Genomic DNA, 14,429 nt, shown 5'->3' on the forward strand with positions numbered 1-14,429 from the left:
AAGCTCAACTCACATGACACACATACGCCTGCGTATACACACACATACTGTACATCCAGGCTCATACACAGCACCATTCCCTGTGTACAAGCCAAAGCTGTTTTTGCACAGCATTTAAGAGATAAGGCCAGTGAGTTAATACAGACGTACTGCCATAATCCAGTTTCTTCCCCCCCCCCCCCCACCCTTCTGACTCTCATCCCCCTCTCTGCTCTCCTCTAACAGCTTCTCTGCGCTTCAGCTGCGTATCTGTGACAGATTAGGGCAGATCACCAAGGATTACCTCCACCAGACACAGACTCTACACGCTGACCATAGACACCCCCTCTACTCCCCCACAGGGAGAGAGAGAGAGAAGGAGAGATTTAAATTTAATATTGAATAGCTGAATTTATTGATCATGTGTTGGAAGGTGTTACTTCTCAATGTTTACAAAAGTAAAAAATACCTCAGAGGATGATCATATTGGCTTTAGTGACAAGTCTGTGCACTCTTCACATCCTATAAGGAGTCAATGCACTGCTAGGAGGGTGCATGATGCCCCGGTACCTGTCGTTCCTTCAGGATGCTTTTGCAGAATGAATATAGGTCAGACCTTGTTTTTGTTGTTATTTGCCTTTGATTGCTGGATAAAAGGTGTCTACAGTCCCTGTTACTTGTTAATGATCACCCTTTACTAAGAACATGAGCAGCGCTCAGTACCCAAAGCCAAATATCTGACAGAGAAATCATTACTTTATTGTCTTTGTTCCAGACTCAACAACTTCATTTTCGTGTAGCGTACATCTCAGCATCACCCAGTGGTCTGTTTTCAGTACTACAGCACACCCTGGAAGAGGAAAGCTGGAAACATGCAGTGAAGGGTTTATCTCATGGATTTGATGTGAGTGTGAGATAAACTGAAACTGATATCTTACCACTTTCAAATGTGTTGCTTTTGGGCATTTTAAGGGCAACTTTTTACATTTGAAATGAATTTAAAATGAGGGAAACTTTCTGCCCAACTTTTGGAAGTTGTTCAGTGTTACAGTCCAGAGAGAATATTTTACCAATTTCCATTAGAAGACAGCCTGAATAAATTAGCAACATCCTTTATCCTTCTTCATCTAAATACAGCACTTGACAGCACTGATGTTGTTTATGATCAATTATATATGGATTTAATTAATATGTATATATAATATGTATATATTAAATACAGCTGAGTTTTTATACAACTAAGTTTTTATTAATAGTTTTTGTAAAGACACTTCTTATCCTCAAAATACCTTCTCATATGTTATTAAATTGAACCAAGCTGATCAAACAGAATATTTCAGTGTTATTAACATTATGGAATGGTAAATTATTTTATGGGCCAAGTCAGATTTGGATTAGATGCAGCAGTCCTGATCCAAGACTGATGTTTAACAACTCATTTTGAAAATGCTTTAAATGAAAAATATTACATAAATGCAATTGAATAGCAAAGGAGCCCTTACTGACGCTTTAATCAGCGCTTCGATGCCTGGAAACAAAAAGGTGTGTGCATGTGTATGTGTGTGAGTGATGGAGCAGGTGTGTGCGAAATAGGCAGATAGGGGGGGGGGGGAGGGGAGCGGGAGGGGACTGAGACCCCACCTGGACTCAGAACAAGCGGGGGACCAACTGGGGGGCGCGGACACTACACAACACACACTACAAAGGGCTGGCGGGGCGAGGTGCACGAACGCCATAACACAGCCAAAGTCCCATTGTTCTATACCCGTTTCATCTCTCCTCCTTCTCTCCAAATATTTGGAGGAACGCTCTGAATAACATACTGGTACTGAGAATATTGCACTCTGTATATTGTTGAAAGGAACTTAGGCAGTCTGAGTTTTTCGCTCTTCAAAGACGTTTGCTTTGTTTTGTTTGGGTTTTGTTTGCTCCTGTATTTGAATTGTGTACCATGATTTCGTGGATATCTCATTGTTCCAGGATTTGAGATTGTTGGACAGAGAAGCACCCACTGGCTCATTTATTTTCATTGCATCATGTGACTCATTGTAATTGCAACACACTGGGAACGTAGACTGAAATGAGGCAAAAAATAACAACTGGCTCCTGCTTCCCACTGCCACTACTGGGGAGCTGTTTGTGAGAGAAGTTTCATTCTCCTTCATCATTAGAGTTGCAATAAGACTGTTCCTATATAGACTTCCAGGGTGCACATTTCCATTCCCGAGCCAATGGGAAGTCAATGATTAAAAATACAAGACCGCAGCTTTGCATCAGAGTTCAAAAACATAGAGGCCAAAGTGTGGAGCTGTGCTATTAATCATGTGATCAGTGGGGGATGAGCGTGAAACTCGGCAATGCAGGTTTACAGCATCGTCTTATAGGGCCGTTTGATGGCGCTTTCCTGGGGACCCCAACATTGATTGGGCCCTGAGGGTGCCCTGAGGCGCTGCCCCGTCGCCAGGGCCTGAGTGACAGCTCTAATGAAGCCTGCCATCATCGGGCAAGGGACCGCTCCAGAGCAGGCACTGAACTTCAATCGGCCTATGTGACGTCCAAAGAGTTTTGATTTCTCAGCAGTGATGAGGGGGTAAAAAGGAGACCCCTGTGGGAGACAGGCAGCCCCAGCCTGCCTTTGAATATTTCTCCGTTTACCGCATGTCAGTTCTCGGTGTTGGAGACGCACAGAAGAGAGACGTAGGGGGGTGGCTGTGGTGAATTTTTCATAAGCAAAAAGAAAAAAAAAAAAAAAAAAAAGAGAAGGGCCCCCACAGTCCCATGGGATTAGGTTTGGATGCTGTCATATGAATGCAGACTTTGTCATTCTGTGACGCTGTCATTGAGCCAGTTTACAATTACAACTGTTTTTCAAGCAAAGTTTTGGTTATGTGCTGGTGCGTTTTACTTGATGAGAGAAAAACATGTCAGGTAACTTTAGTTTTCGTCGTAGTTTAGTGAGGACAGACGGAGAAGTTGCAACTATCAGTGTTCTCTCCAGCTTACTCTCTCTCAAACACACCCCTTCTCCCTGCGATGGAGGGATGTTGAAGAGCAGTGGAACCTCAGAAGACTCATCCTCACTTTGTTCTATTATTCACCATCTCTGGCTTCAGAACTCTCTAGGATCTCCATGGGGTTACACTCTCTATCCTGATGGAAAGACTCATGTGCCGCTGAGAGCCTGTTTACTCCCCGGCCCCGGCCTCACGGTCCACTGGAGTATACAACCAGTCCCTTCACTTCCATGCTCACATCAGGGCCATCAAAAATAAATCAAAAACAGACTGGTGCAAGCCATTTGTTAATCTCATGTTCACTGGCGCTTTTTGAAACCATTTGATGAATCAAAAAGCGACATTTCGGAGATTGGCAGCCCTCTTAAATCTACCAGCGATGATGACGTTCCGGCTAACGTCACAGAAACAATTTACCCTGCTTCACACCATCTTCCTTTTGTTCTTTTCAGTCAGCACAGATCTTTACATCTTCACCCCATATGATACAATATGATCCCCTCTCAGAATGCTCATTTGTACCAGCATAAATAGTTATTTGAAAGATAAAAGCAAACATGTTTGTTTTTTGTTTGTGTTTTTTCGTCTTCTCAACTCCCCAAAGGCATTTATGAGCACTTTGGTAATAAGGACCAGAGAAGGATTTAGCTGGAGAAGAGGAGCAGAGGATGCTTTGATGTACTCTTAGATTAAGTGAAGTCTACAGCGATGTCTACAAAAATACATGCTGCGTACACATTGAGCTCGGCTAGACAGATTCCTCTCTGCTGGCCCTTCCTCTCTGGTCCCAAACCACCGCAGCATGAAAGACAGTCTGTATGCTCCATGGTAGCAGGAGACTTGTATGGACCTTGTCGACAGCTTCAGATGAACAATTCCCTACAGAAACACAAACTGGGGAGTTTTTTTTTTTTTTTTTTTTTTTACACCAACTTGTTTTTTTTCCCCAACCCAGAAATTTCCCCCAACAAAAAAATCTAAACTTTTAAAAGACTGGGTTCAGAGTTGCTTTGATTTTTGATACATTGCTCTGCTTAAAAGAGATTTAGCAACTAGGCAATGCTCAGAAGACGAGCATTGCCCAAGCGACTCGACACAGTGCCAATGCTTGAGTCAGAGGAAGACAGAACAGGAGGAAAAAAAAGAGAATGATTTTGTAACTTGTTATGAAACAGTCGGCATTTTCAATTCTAAGATTTATCTTAAATTTTAAACATTGGTTTCAGTGTGATGAGCTATTCAGCCAGAGGCTACGAAAAGTCTAAAATCTAACCTTTTCATATTTTATGTATTCTAATCACTTGCAAACTAGTTAGTAAGCAGAAAGCGAGAAGAGCCGGCCAGTGGATTTGGTGAGGATGTGTGGTTCTTAGTAATAATATACAGTAAGCAGGTTTACAAATCAGCAAGCAGGCATTTTCTTAAGAAAACATTCCTTGGCACAGTGTGACTGCTATGATTCCCTCTATGCCGTGCAATTTGTATTTGTTTAGGGTGTTAATGAAAGGTTGCATGAATAATTTAACATAAACAAAGCATGTGATTCCAAATTAACTGCAGCTCTGCAAACACATGAAGCAGCCCCACTGTTTGTGGCAGAGATTCTGGTGATCTGATGCTGACCTCTACTGGACGGCTCTGCTGCTGAATGTATGATTGTTACCAGAACAGCTTCACAATAACCACCACATGCTGTTCGTATTACTATAAATATATGAAAATCTCATGTTGTGATTACATTTTAGTTAATGATTTATTGGTATTTATTTTATGACAGTTAATTATACTTGTATCATAATTGTAAACAAAACCAACCATCATCTTATTATAGTCCAATTTATACTGTATTTTTGACAATGATACTGATATCGATATTTTAGAGTTTAGAAAATCAAAGAAGCACCTCAACCCCCATCATCAAATTTATGCTTTTCTGATGATGGCTTGATCACTGGATGATGTAATTATCCTATAGGATGCCTTGTATGATGTGTGAAAATGTATATAAAGTTGTTTTCAACACATTATTCCTGTTTGGCCCTTGATGAAGGCATAAACTACAACATTTGATTGCGATGATTGAGATTATGAAAGTCTGTGTATGATCCTCCTCCTTTAAGCTGTTTAGAAAATCACCTAATGATATAGCAACAAACATTTCTGAGGATCCCTTAAATTTATCAATTCATTGTAACCAAAGTATTTACTGACAGGTACATTGTACAGTTGAAAAATAAACTTTTTAGTATTTTCTGGTAGATTAACTATCTACTGTTTCTACATTATCCTAAACATATATTTGGCATTTCTGTACTACAGTTTCTTGTTTCTTATTGTATGACATATATGCCGCTGCAATTTATCTCCAATAAGTTAATATTGGCATATAGCTGTACTTTATATTCACAGTTGTATTCACTTATTAGTTTTTACAAAGTCTTTGTGTACAATTTTATGCTGTGCTTTCCAGTGTGGCTACAACTATCAATTCTTATGAATTATACAGGTTATTTTCTTGATTAATCAATTATAAAATATTGCTTTTTTTAATTAAATATAAAAATAAGAAAAAAATTAAAAATGGCCAAGTTGTCATCTTCAAATGTCTTGTTTTGTTGGACCGATAGTGCAAGACCCAAAGATTTTCAATTTACAACAGAGGAAAGCAGCAACTCTTCACATTTGAGAAACTAGAATCAGCAAATTTCTAATTCTAATTACTAAAATGGTTAATCGGTTATCAAAAAAGTTTCTGATTACTTTCAATCAGCTAATCATTTCAGCTGTACTTTCCGGTAAATTCCAAATGATGAAGTATTTATGTGTGAGTTGATGAACACTCTAAGAATCTAAGAGCTTTGTCACTTCAATGCAATGTCAGTTAAATATTAAAATTAATTTATTAACCTCCCTTCCTACCATTTACATACAAAACAGGCCCTTGCTTCCAATCATAATAAACTTAAGTGATTCATTCCCCTCTCTCACTCTCACTGAAACACACATACACACACACACACACACACACACACACACACACACACAACTGTAGTGTCCATTTGCCCCAAACCTCCAACTCTATTCACAACAAAACGAACCTCTTCCCTTTTGTGCCGCCCTACAAGTTGAGGAAGGCCCACTTCCCTTTTCCTCCCAAGTTTTAAAGTCCCCCCACATGCACCCACCCACCACACTGCCAACCCACCCAGCTCAATTAACACTGCGGGTCCAAGGGTGTGAATTATTTAGAGATGAATTATTAATAAATAATAACAAAGGGGCTCGGGGGAGACGCGGCCCGGTCAATTAGGAGAGAAGGGAAAAGTGAAGATGAGCAGTGGGGGGTTGGAGGCAGGGGATCTGCAGCTGATCTGATCTGCGCCTCATCATTATCACCACCCGTCAGACACAATTACCTCAGCTCTGCGCTCTCAAGCACTTCAAACAACAGCCTTACACTTTCTACTGCCTCTGCTCAGCCAACACACACACACACACACACATAAAAATGCACAATACACATTCTCAGCTATATCACAGGTTTGGATATTAATCTATGTTGTAACGTGGGCACATAAAAAAATACAAATTTGTGAAAGGCAGGTATCCGATAAAACTGTATATAAGGACACCTCAAAAAAAAAGTTCAGGTCAACACAAACAAACTGAAATTTTGACCTGATGAAAAGTCCGTCCTATACTTGCTGAGACATTTCACTCAAAGCCACAAATGTCAACTTCATGATGGCACCAGAGAAAAACATCAGGGGATCAACAAAGTCAGAATGACTTATCATCCAGGAAACATGAATGCTTTCACCAAAATGTTGTGCTGATCCATCATGTGGATGTTGAGATATTTCACAGGATAAGTGAAAACCCTCACCTGCTGGTGTCACTAGAAGACAAGTCAGGTGATCACCTAAGTCATTAGGATCCGTCCTCTGGGCATCATGGATATCTGTACAAAATTTCATGGCAATCCATCCAATAGTTGCCAAGATATTTCACTAAAGGCAAAAAAGTTCACCTGATGGTGGCACCAGAGGAAAAGTCAGGGGATCAACGGTACGATTCATCCTCTGGGAATCATGAATGTCTGTACAAAATGTCATGTCAATCAGTCCAATAGGTGTTGTGATTTTCAGTTTTTCACCAATGTGGTGGACTGACAGATCGACTGACAGGTCGACAATGCCATCCATAGAGCCATGTCGCTAGCATTGCTAAAAAATGGATGGCTACTATCCAAATACCACAGGAGACCTCATCCTGTACTGTTGTTGAGACATCTGATGAGGTGACTTTGAACACACTAAGTAACATACTGTAGGTACAGTATACTGTAGGTGAACATGTATATGAGTATTACAGCATTTTGTATTTCTCTCTATGTGTTTCATCCTGTCTAATTACCTAAGATGGATTTGACTTGTCATGGTTCATCTATAATTTTTCACATGCCTTTGATATTCAGCCTGCAGATGTTAAAAATTCATGGTTAACTCGTCTCTGAGCCTGTGTCTGTCTGTGTGAGTAGCACAATCTCATAACATTAAATCCAGGAGGTTGGATTTAATCTGATATTTAGAGCTGCAACAATTAGTTGAATAATCGATTAGTCGATCAACAGGAAATTAATCGGCAACTATTTTGATAATTAACCATTTTAGTCTTTTTTAAGCAAAAATGCAGAAAATGTGCTGCTTTCAACTTCTCAGATGTGATGATTCAATGCTTTTCTTTGTGATAAATGACAGTAAACTGAATATCTTTGGGTTTTGGACTGTTGATTGGACAAAACAAAATATTTGAAGACTTCACCTTTGACTCCTTTGAAATTGTAACATGAATATTTCACTATTTACTGATGCTTTATAGACCAAGAAATTAATCAACAAATCAAGAGAATAATCAGCAGATAATGAAAATAATTGTTAGCTGCAGTCCTAGTGATATGCAGATAAAATTGCATGAAGTGTTTGTCAAAACTGGTATTTGAAATATTATGACTAAAATTCAAAACTTAAATTAGTTTGAAACACATCATCCTTTTGTAGCTTGTAATATATTTGGAGCTCACAACATGCTCCTTAAGATGTAAGATATGTTTTGACAATGAGCTGTGTGTATGTGTGTGATATCAATACAGCATGACTGTTACTACACAGTCACTTGGTCAGCCTGGTATTTCAGGTATTGTTACATCATTTCAATGTCACTAAAATATATCATTTGCCGAACGTGTGACTGTTTGATACCACAAGATGGTGCCAGATATCCACAAGGTGCAAGTCGTATTACGAGAGTACTGTAGGGCTGCTCTTTCAACCTTTCCACTAATTTAAACCACAAAACTTCAAAAATATGGCTTTATACTATATTTTGATTTTATCTTATATATGTGTGTTCAGTACCTCTATAGTAGATGTACAGAGTGCTTATTTCTGTAATATTTTTCATCATTATCATTGTGCATATGATTTTGTTATGCTAATTGAAGGGCACAAGGTGGCAGTGTAATCACAAGTTCATGAGGGTGAGGCTTGTGCCATTAAAAATAATTGATGTATTAATTTAGCAGATTAAGGATTGTCTGTTGAACAATAAAGGCCGACCACATGATAAAGGGAAAATGACAAACTCACCAATCAAGCTGTTTGTCTCAGTCTGCTGTCAATCCCAGCAACCCAGGGAGTCCATAAAGCTGTAAAGACATCCAACCTGCAATATAGATATTTGATTCTTAATCTTTATAATCCATTTAGAATTATAATTTGATTGACACTTAAGTCTACAGAAAAAACATACACAGTGAAATAATTTAGATTTAAAGAGTTCTGTCATCACAGATATAGATTTACTGCATGCATCACCTTGCTATTCAATAATTAACTTGCACATAAATCTCTGTGCAAGCAGATTTTGTTATTCAAGTATAGCTTTTCTCATTGGCCTAAAGCTCACTAGCCAACTCATTAGAAAAAGAAACTTGGCACACTTCCCAAAAATAACTTTGGCTGGACAGCTGAACGCAGTCTTACTCAGTCAGCCTGTGGCCAATATGAGGATAAATCTGGCATGGGGGTGATGGATAATGGCTGACCAGAAAAAAGAAAAACAACAGTAACTGGGCAGAACATCTTGTCTGCAGTTTCATTAGTTTGTCTCTATCAAGGCTAGCTTGCATGTGGTGACTGACGCTCATTAATACTAATAAGACACTGTTGTTTAGACATTATTTTGTTATATACTCACTTTTCCCTGTAAATAAAAAATGATACACAAATGTAAGTTTGTAAAAGAATTGGTTAGTTTCCAAAAAGAAAAAATCTAACCTCCCTGCCAGGAGAGTATTGATTGCATCCAGCCTTTCATTCATCGCTCTCCTTCTTCGTCTCTCTGGGAGTATTGATGACTTTCAGCAGCTTTACAGGACTCAGTACACTGGTCTGTGGAGTATGGCATAAGGACAGAAATCAGACAAGTGAACAACAGCTCTTATGAATTATCACCCTCAACTTTGTTTTAGAGAGGTATTTTTTTTAGCCTAGGTAGACTCAGAGGAATGTTCTTATTATAGTCTTACTTTGCACCAGTGCATTGTGGTACAACTACTCCTTTCGGTCCCTTATGAGGGTTTACAGAAACACAGGTTTACAAATAATTACTTCCCAAAACAACATACATTAATAACAATAGATTATATTGCAGTATTCTGTATGTATGATAAGTTACACAAAAGTATACATAATTATGTGTACAAGAGTGTATTATCTTAAATGTCCACTGTATGATGACTGGTCATACTTTGGAATAAGACATTAGCAAATTACTCCTTTATTGATCACACAGCTGAGAGTTCATTGATTAGTGTGGAGGCAAAGAACTAATAAGTCTATACCCATGAATCAGGGAAGGTTTGTATAAAAAAATTCAAGTCACCAATCAGACTGACTAAATGTAATGATGCATACACTCTCTGCTAATGAAAATATTTGTTTGCATGCTATAATCAAACAAATAATTTGAAAACACTTTTTTCTCCATTTCTCATATGCTTAAATCATACACATAAGCACAGATACAGGCACTTACATCTTAGTACAATTAAATATTTACTCAATCAAATATTTAAATAGTTATACAAGTAAAATAATAGTTATACAAGAAAACTTTATTAATACACAGATAATGTTTTGGACTTTGTGTAACAATCAATTCAGCTCCTTTTGACACACACTTAGAGATAAATCTTACTCTATGAACTCATTCCTGAGAGTTAAGTACGGTAAGGTCAGTCTAGTTCCTCCAGGTGAGGACTAGGGACCAATAGGGGTCTTTGAGGGAGGTTACTTTTCTTTAACATATGATCTACAATAGGACCTTAAAACAATGACTCATGAATGTTTTGATCACAGAGATCACTTTCCCATTTTTTTGAGATATCATACTTTGTTGTGTCTTGCACGTTTTTAATTTCAAAAGGGCCCCAAAACAAAGCATAAGACGTCACTGTCTGACAGGTTTTAGTATAAAGCTTGTGAAAGGCAGTTATCAGACAAGAGACTGAGAAGTGAACTTGGCAAGAAAGAAGCCAAAATCTTTTTCTTTGTCTGTTTTTTATGTTCTATAAAGATGCCTCTAGGACTTATTGTTTTGGTTTCACAGTCCACAACTTTCTTTTTGGTTCTGTCTTAATAGTCTCATCAACCTTATTTCCAGCAGCAGACAAAGTGATCGACAAGCTGGTGAACACAGTGGAGCATTTAGCAGCTAAAAATATTCAACCTTGGAAGTTGGTGGAGACCACAACAGAGCTAAAAGGTGAATACATTTTCTACTGACATTCATTCATCAAGTTGCCAGAAACACTCAAAATGAATACTGTGTTGCTCTGTCTGCTGGATGTGTATTTGTTTGCTAACATGTCTGCCACAACTAATGTTACTTTACTAGGTGATAATATGTCAGTTGTTTTTTCTCCTTTTAATGCAGACCCTAGTTGGCCAAAAAATCCATTAGGCCTCTCAAGCCTCTAAATTCAACTGATTTCATCGTGAAGTGGAAACAGTGTAGTCTGTCTTACCATGTTTTTCTGTTTGGCTAGTGAATCACCCATTTTAGACATTTGGTGCTAATTTTCTCAACAAATGTATATGAAAATTCAAGCTGACGTAACGTTTGAGTGCATTCAGACACAAGACACAACTTACTTTGGTTGAATGCAGGTAAATTATTTCTGTTTCTTCCCGGCTATCTGAAACGTTTCACCTGCTTCCACTGGCGGCTGTACTGCAATAGTAGGTGCTAAATGTTGACAGTTTTCTTAAATCATCTATTTTGTGTGTTTAAACCATAGACTGTATAAAACTAATGTACGTAGCCACCGTGATGTCACCCATTAGTGTGTGTAGTCATATTTTGAAGCCTCGAGTTTGGCATTTTGACCGTTGCCATCTTGAATTTTTGGAGCCAGAAGTGATGAGTGACTATATTTGGACAAGAGGGTGGAGCTGACCGTAACGCCTGGGACACACTGGATGCGTGAGCAGCGCGTGTGTGTGTGTATGTGCGTCTCTCACGTTTGCAGCGTCCACACTGGAAGCAGTTCAGCAACGCACACGCACTGATGAGGATCATGCATCCAGTGTGTCCCAGACGTAACACTAGCTGGTAGCTTGGTTAGCACAGTGCATTTACAGTCTATGGTTATCTGTGATAATGCTAATGCTAATGCTAATTTTCGCTAGCGAAAAATGGGCTTAAGACCATTAAAACAAAATGTACGTACTGGAAAAACTGAACGTCCTGAACTCCTTAGAGGGTCTTTTAGACTTTTTAGGTGACCAAAATGTTACAGTTAACTTTTATGAACTGAAAACACACTGAATAACGACAGCTACGGCCATGGCTATGCCTACACTTTGTGAATCTGGGGTTATGCCACGTTTACGTTAACTAATCAACGTTGTCGCTGTCATAGCGACTTGTTAATCACAACATAGCCACGCCCTAAAGCATACCCTGCTTTATTGTCAAATTTAAATTAAATGGGACCATAATTTACTAAATGAACATCATCTTCTATTGAATAAGACTTGAAACTAGTGATTCAGACCATAAACTCATTAGAGTGTGTAAATTAAGTGAGAAGTAGGGTCATTTTCTCATAGACTTCCACACAATCAGACTTCTTTTCGGAGCCAGTGGTGTAGCCCCCAGCTGGCCATTACAGAGAATGCAGGTTTAATACTCCTATAGGATTTTGATTATTTATAATCCTACAGGATTGACTATAAATAATTATAATCATATAATGCTACAGGGTTATAGGTTTGTTTGTCTTATTTAAAATCTTATATACTTTTTAATTTAATTTATTGCTTCTTAAAGAAATCTGGATTGTCCTGTACCTATCATTTCTAGATATAGCATTTTTTAAATTGTGACACACTAGAGTATACTTTAAAAAATATAATGTATTAAAAGTAAAGCTAACAAAACAAGGTGTTTAGAACAAAGTGCAAAACCAAAAGTCAAGTCAAGTCAATTTAATTTATATAGCGTCAAATCACAACAGAAGTTATCTCAGGGCACTTCACATCGGTCTAGACCGTACTCTTTAATTTACAGAGACCCAACATTCCCCCATGAGCAAGCACTTGGCAACAGCAGCAAGGAAAAACTCCCCTTTAACAGGAAGAAACCTTGAGCAGAACCAAGCTCTAGGTGGGCAGCCATCTGCCTGGACTGGTTGGGTAGAGAAAGAGGGAAGGGGAGAGAGAGACACAGACAGCAACAACAATAATAACAATAACAACAACAATAATAATAGTATACGCCTAATAATAATAGCAGTAGCAGTGGGCAAAAATGACTAATAATAGCAGCAGCAATGAGGCATCAGCAGTTGGTCCACAGCCAAAGGTTTCCTGCGAGATGACAAAGCACAAAACTACAGGGAAAATGCCAAGTTAGTGACATGCATGAATGGTACATGAATGTGTACAGATGGAGAGGGGGAGGAAGAGAGAGGAGCTCAGTGCATCATGGGAAGTCCCTCGGCAGTCTAGGCCTAGCAGCATAACTAGGGGCTGGTCCAAGACAAGCCTGGGACAGCCCTAACTGTAAGCTTTAATAAAAAGGGAAGTTTTTAGCCTAGTCTTAAAGATAGAGAGGGTGTCTGCCCCCTGGACTTAAACCAGAAGATGGTTCCACAGGAGATGAGCCTGATAGCTGAAAGCTTTCCCTCCTATTCCACTTTTGGAGACTCTAGGAACCACAAGTAAGCCTGCATTCTGGGAACACAATGTTCTAGTGGGGTAATAGGGTACTATGAGCTCTTTCAGATATGACGTTGCTTGACCATTAAGGGCTTTGAAGGTGAGGAGAGAGATTTTAAATTCTATTCTGGATTTTACAGGAAGCCAGTGCAACAAGGCTAAAATGGAAGAAGTCTCTTGAAATTTTCTCTTTTTCTAGTTTTTAGTCAGTACACATGCAGCAGCATTCTGGACCAGCTGGAGAATTTCTAGAGACTTGTTAGGGCAGCCTGATAATAAGAAATTGTAATAATCCCGCCTAGAAGTAACAAATGTGTGGACTAGTTTTTCTGCATGTTTTTGAGACAGGATGTGCCTGATTTTTGCAATATTATATATGTGAAAAAAGGCAGTTCATGAAATATGTTTTATGTGGGAGTCAGAGGACATATCCTGATCAACGATAAAGCCCAGATTCCTTACAGTGGTGCTGGAGGCCAGGGCAATGCCACCCAGAGTAGCTCTATCATTAGACAATGTGTTTCTAAGGTGTTTAGGGCCAAACATGATAACTTTAGTTTTGTTTGAGTTTAGTAGCAGGCAATTGCAGGTCACCCAAGTCTTCATGTCCTTAAGGACTGCTTGGACTGATTGGTTTCATCTGGCTTCAGTGATATATATATTTGGATGTCATCTGCATAACAATGAAAATTTATGGAGTGTTTCCTAATAATATTACCTAAAGGAAGCGTATATAAGGTGAATAGTACTGGTCCAAGCACAGAACCTTGTGGAACTCTGTGTCTAATTTTTGCATGCATGGAGGATTCATTGTTAACGTGTACAAACTGAAACTGATATGATAAATAGGACTTAAACCAGCTTAATGCAGTTCCTTTAATGCCATGTGATGGTCAATTGTGTCAAATGCAGCACTAAGATCTAACAAGACAAGTACAGAGAGAAGTCCTTAGTCTGATGCAACTAGGAGGTCATTTGTAACTTTCACCAGTGCTGTCTCTGTGCTATGATGCGCTCAAAGTTCTTACTGAAAATCCTCAAACAAACTATTGGTATGTAGAAAGTCACACAACTGTTTGGCGACTGCTTTCTTGAGGATCTTTGGGAGAAAGAGGAGGTTAGATATAGGTTTATTGTTAGGGTTGACCCT

General features: G+C 38.9%; 1 protein-coding gene across 4 annotated transcripts in view; it reads right to left on the minus strand.

The window, feature by feature from the left end:
* Positions 1–14,429, minus strand: part of lef1 (lymphoid enhancer-binding factor 1) — a 110,127-nt gene that overhangs the window by 93,156 nt on the left and 2,542 nt on the right. For 2 of the 4 annotated variants that reach the window (XM_044347084.1, XM_044347085.1), the window contains exons 1-3: positions 11,210–11,406; positions 9,332–9,445; positions 8,642–8,717 (exon numbers count right to left, since the gene is read on the minus strand). The gene's annotated coding sequence lies outside the window, so the exon portion shown is untranslated. Of the gene's footprint in view, positions 1–8,641; positions 8,718–9,331; positions 9,446–11,209; positions 11,407–11,787; positions 11,828–14,429 lie in introns of those variants that run through there. The other 2 variants (XM_044347086.1, XM_044347089.1) reach the window with 2 other exon arrangements.

The sequence above is a fragment of the Thunnus albacares genome, chromosome 3 (genome assembly GCF_914725855.1).
Source record: "Thunnus albacares chromosome 3, fThuAlb1.1, whole genome shotgun sequence".
In the NCBI taxonomy this organism is placed as follows: Eukaryota; Metazoa; Chordata; class Actinopteri; order Scombriformes; family Scombridae; genus Thunnus; species Thunnus albacares.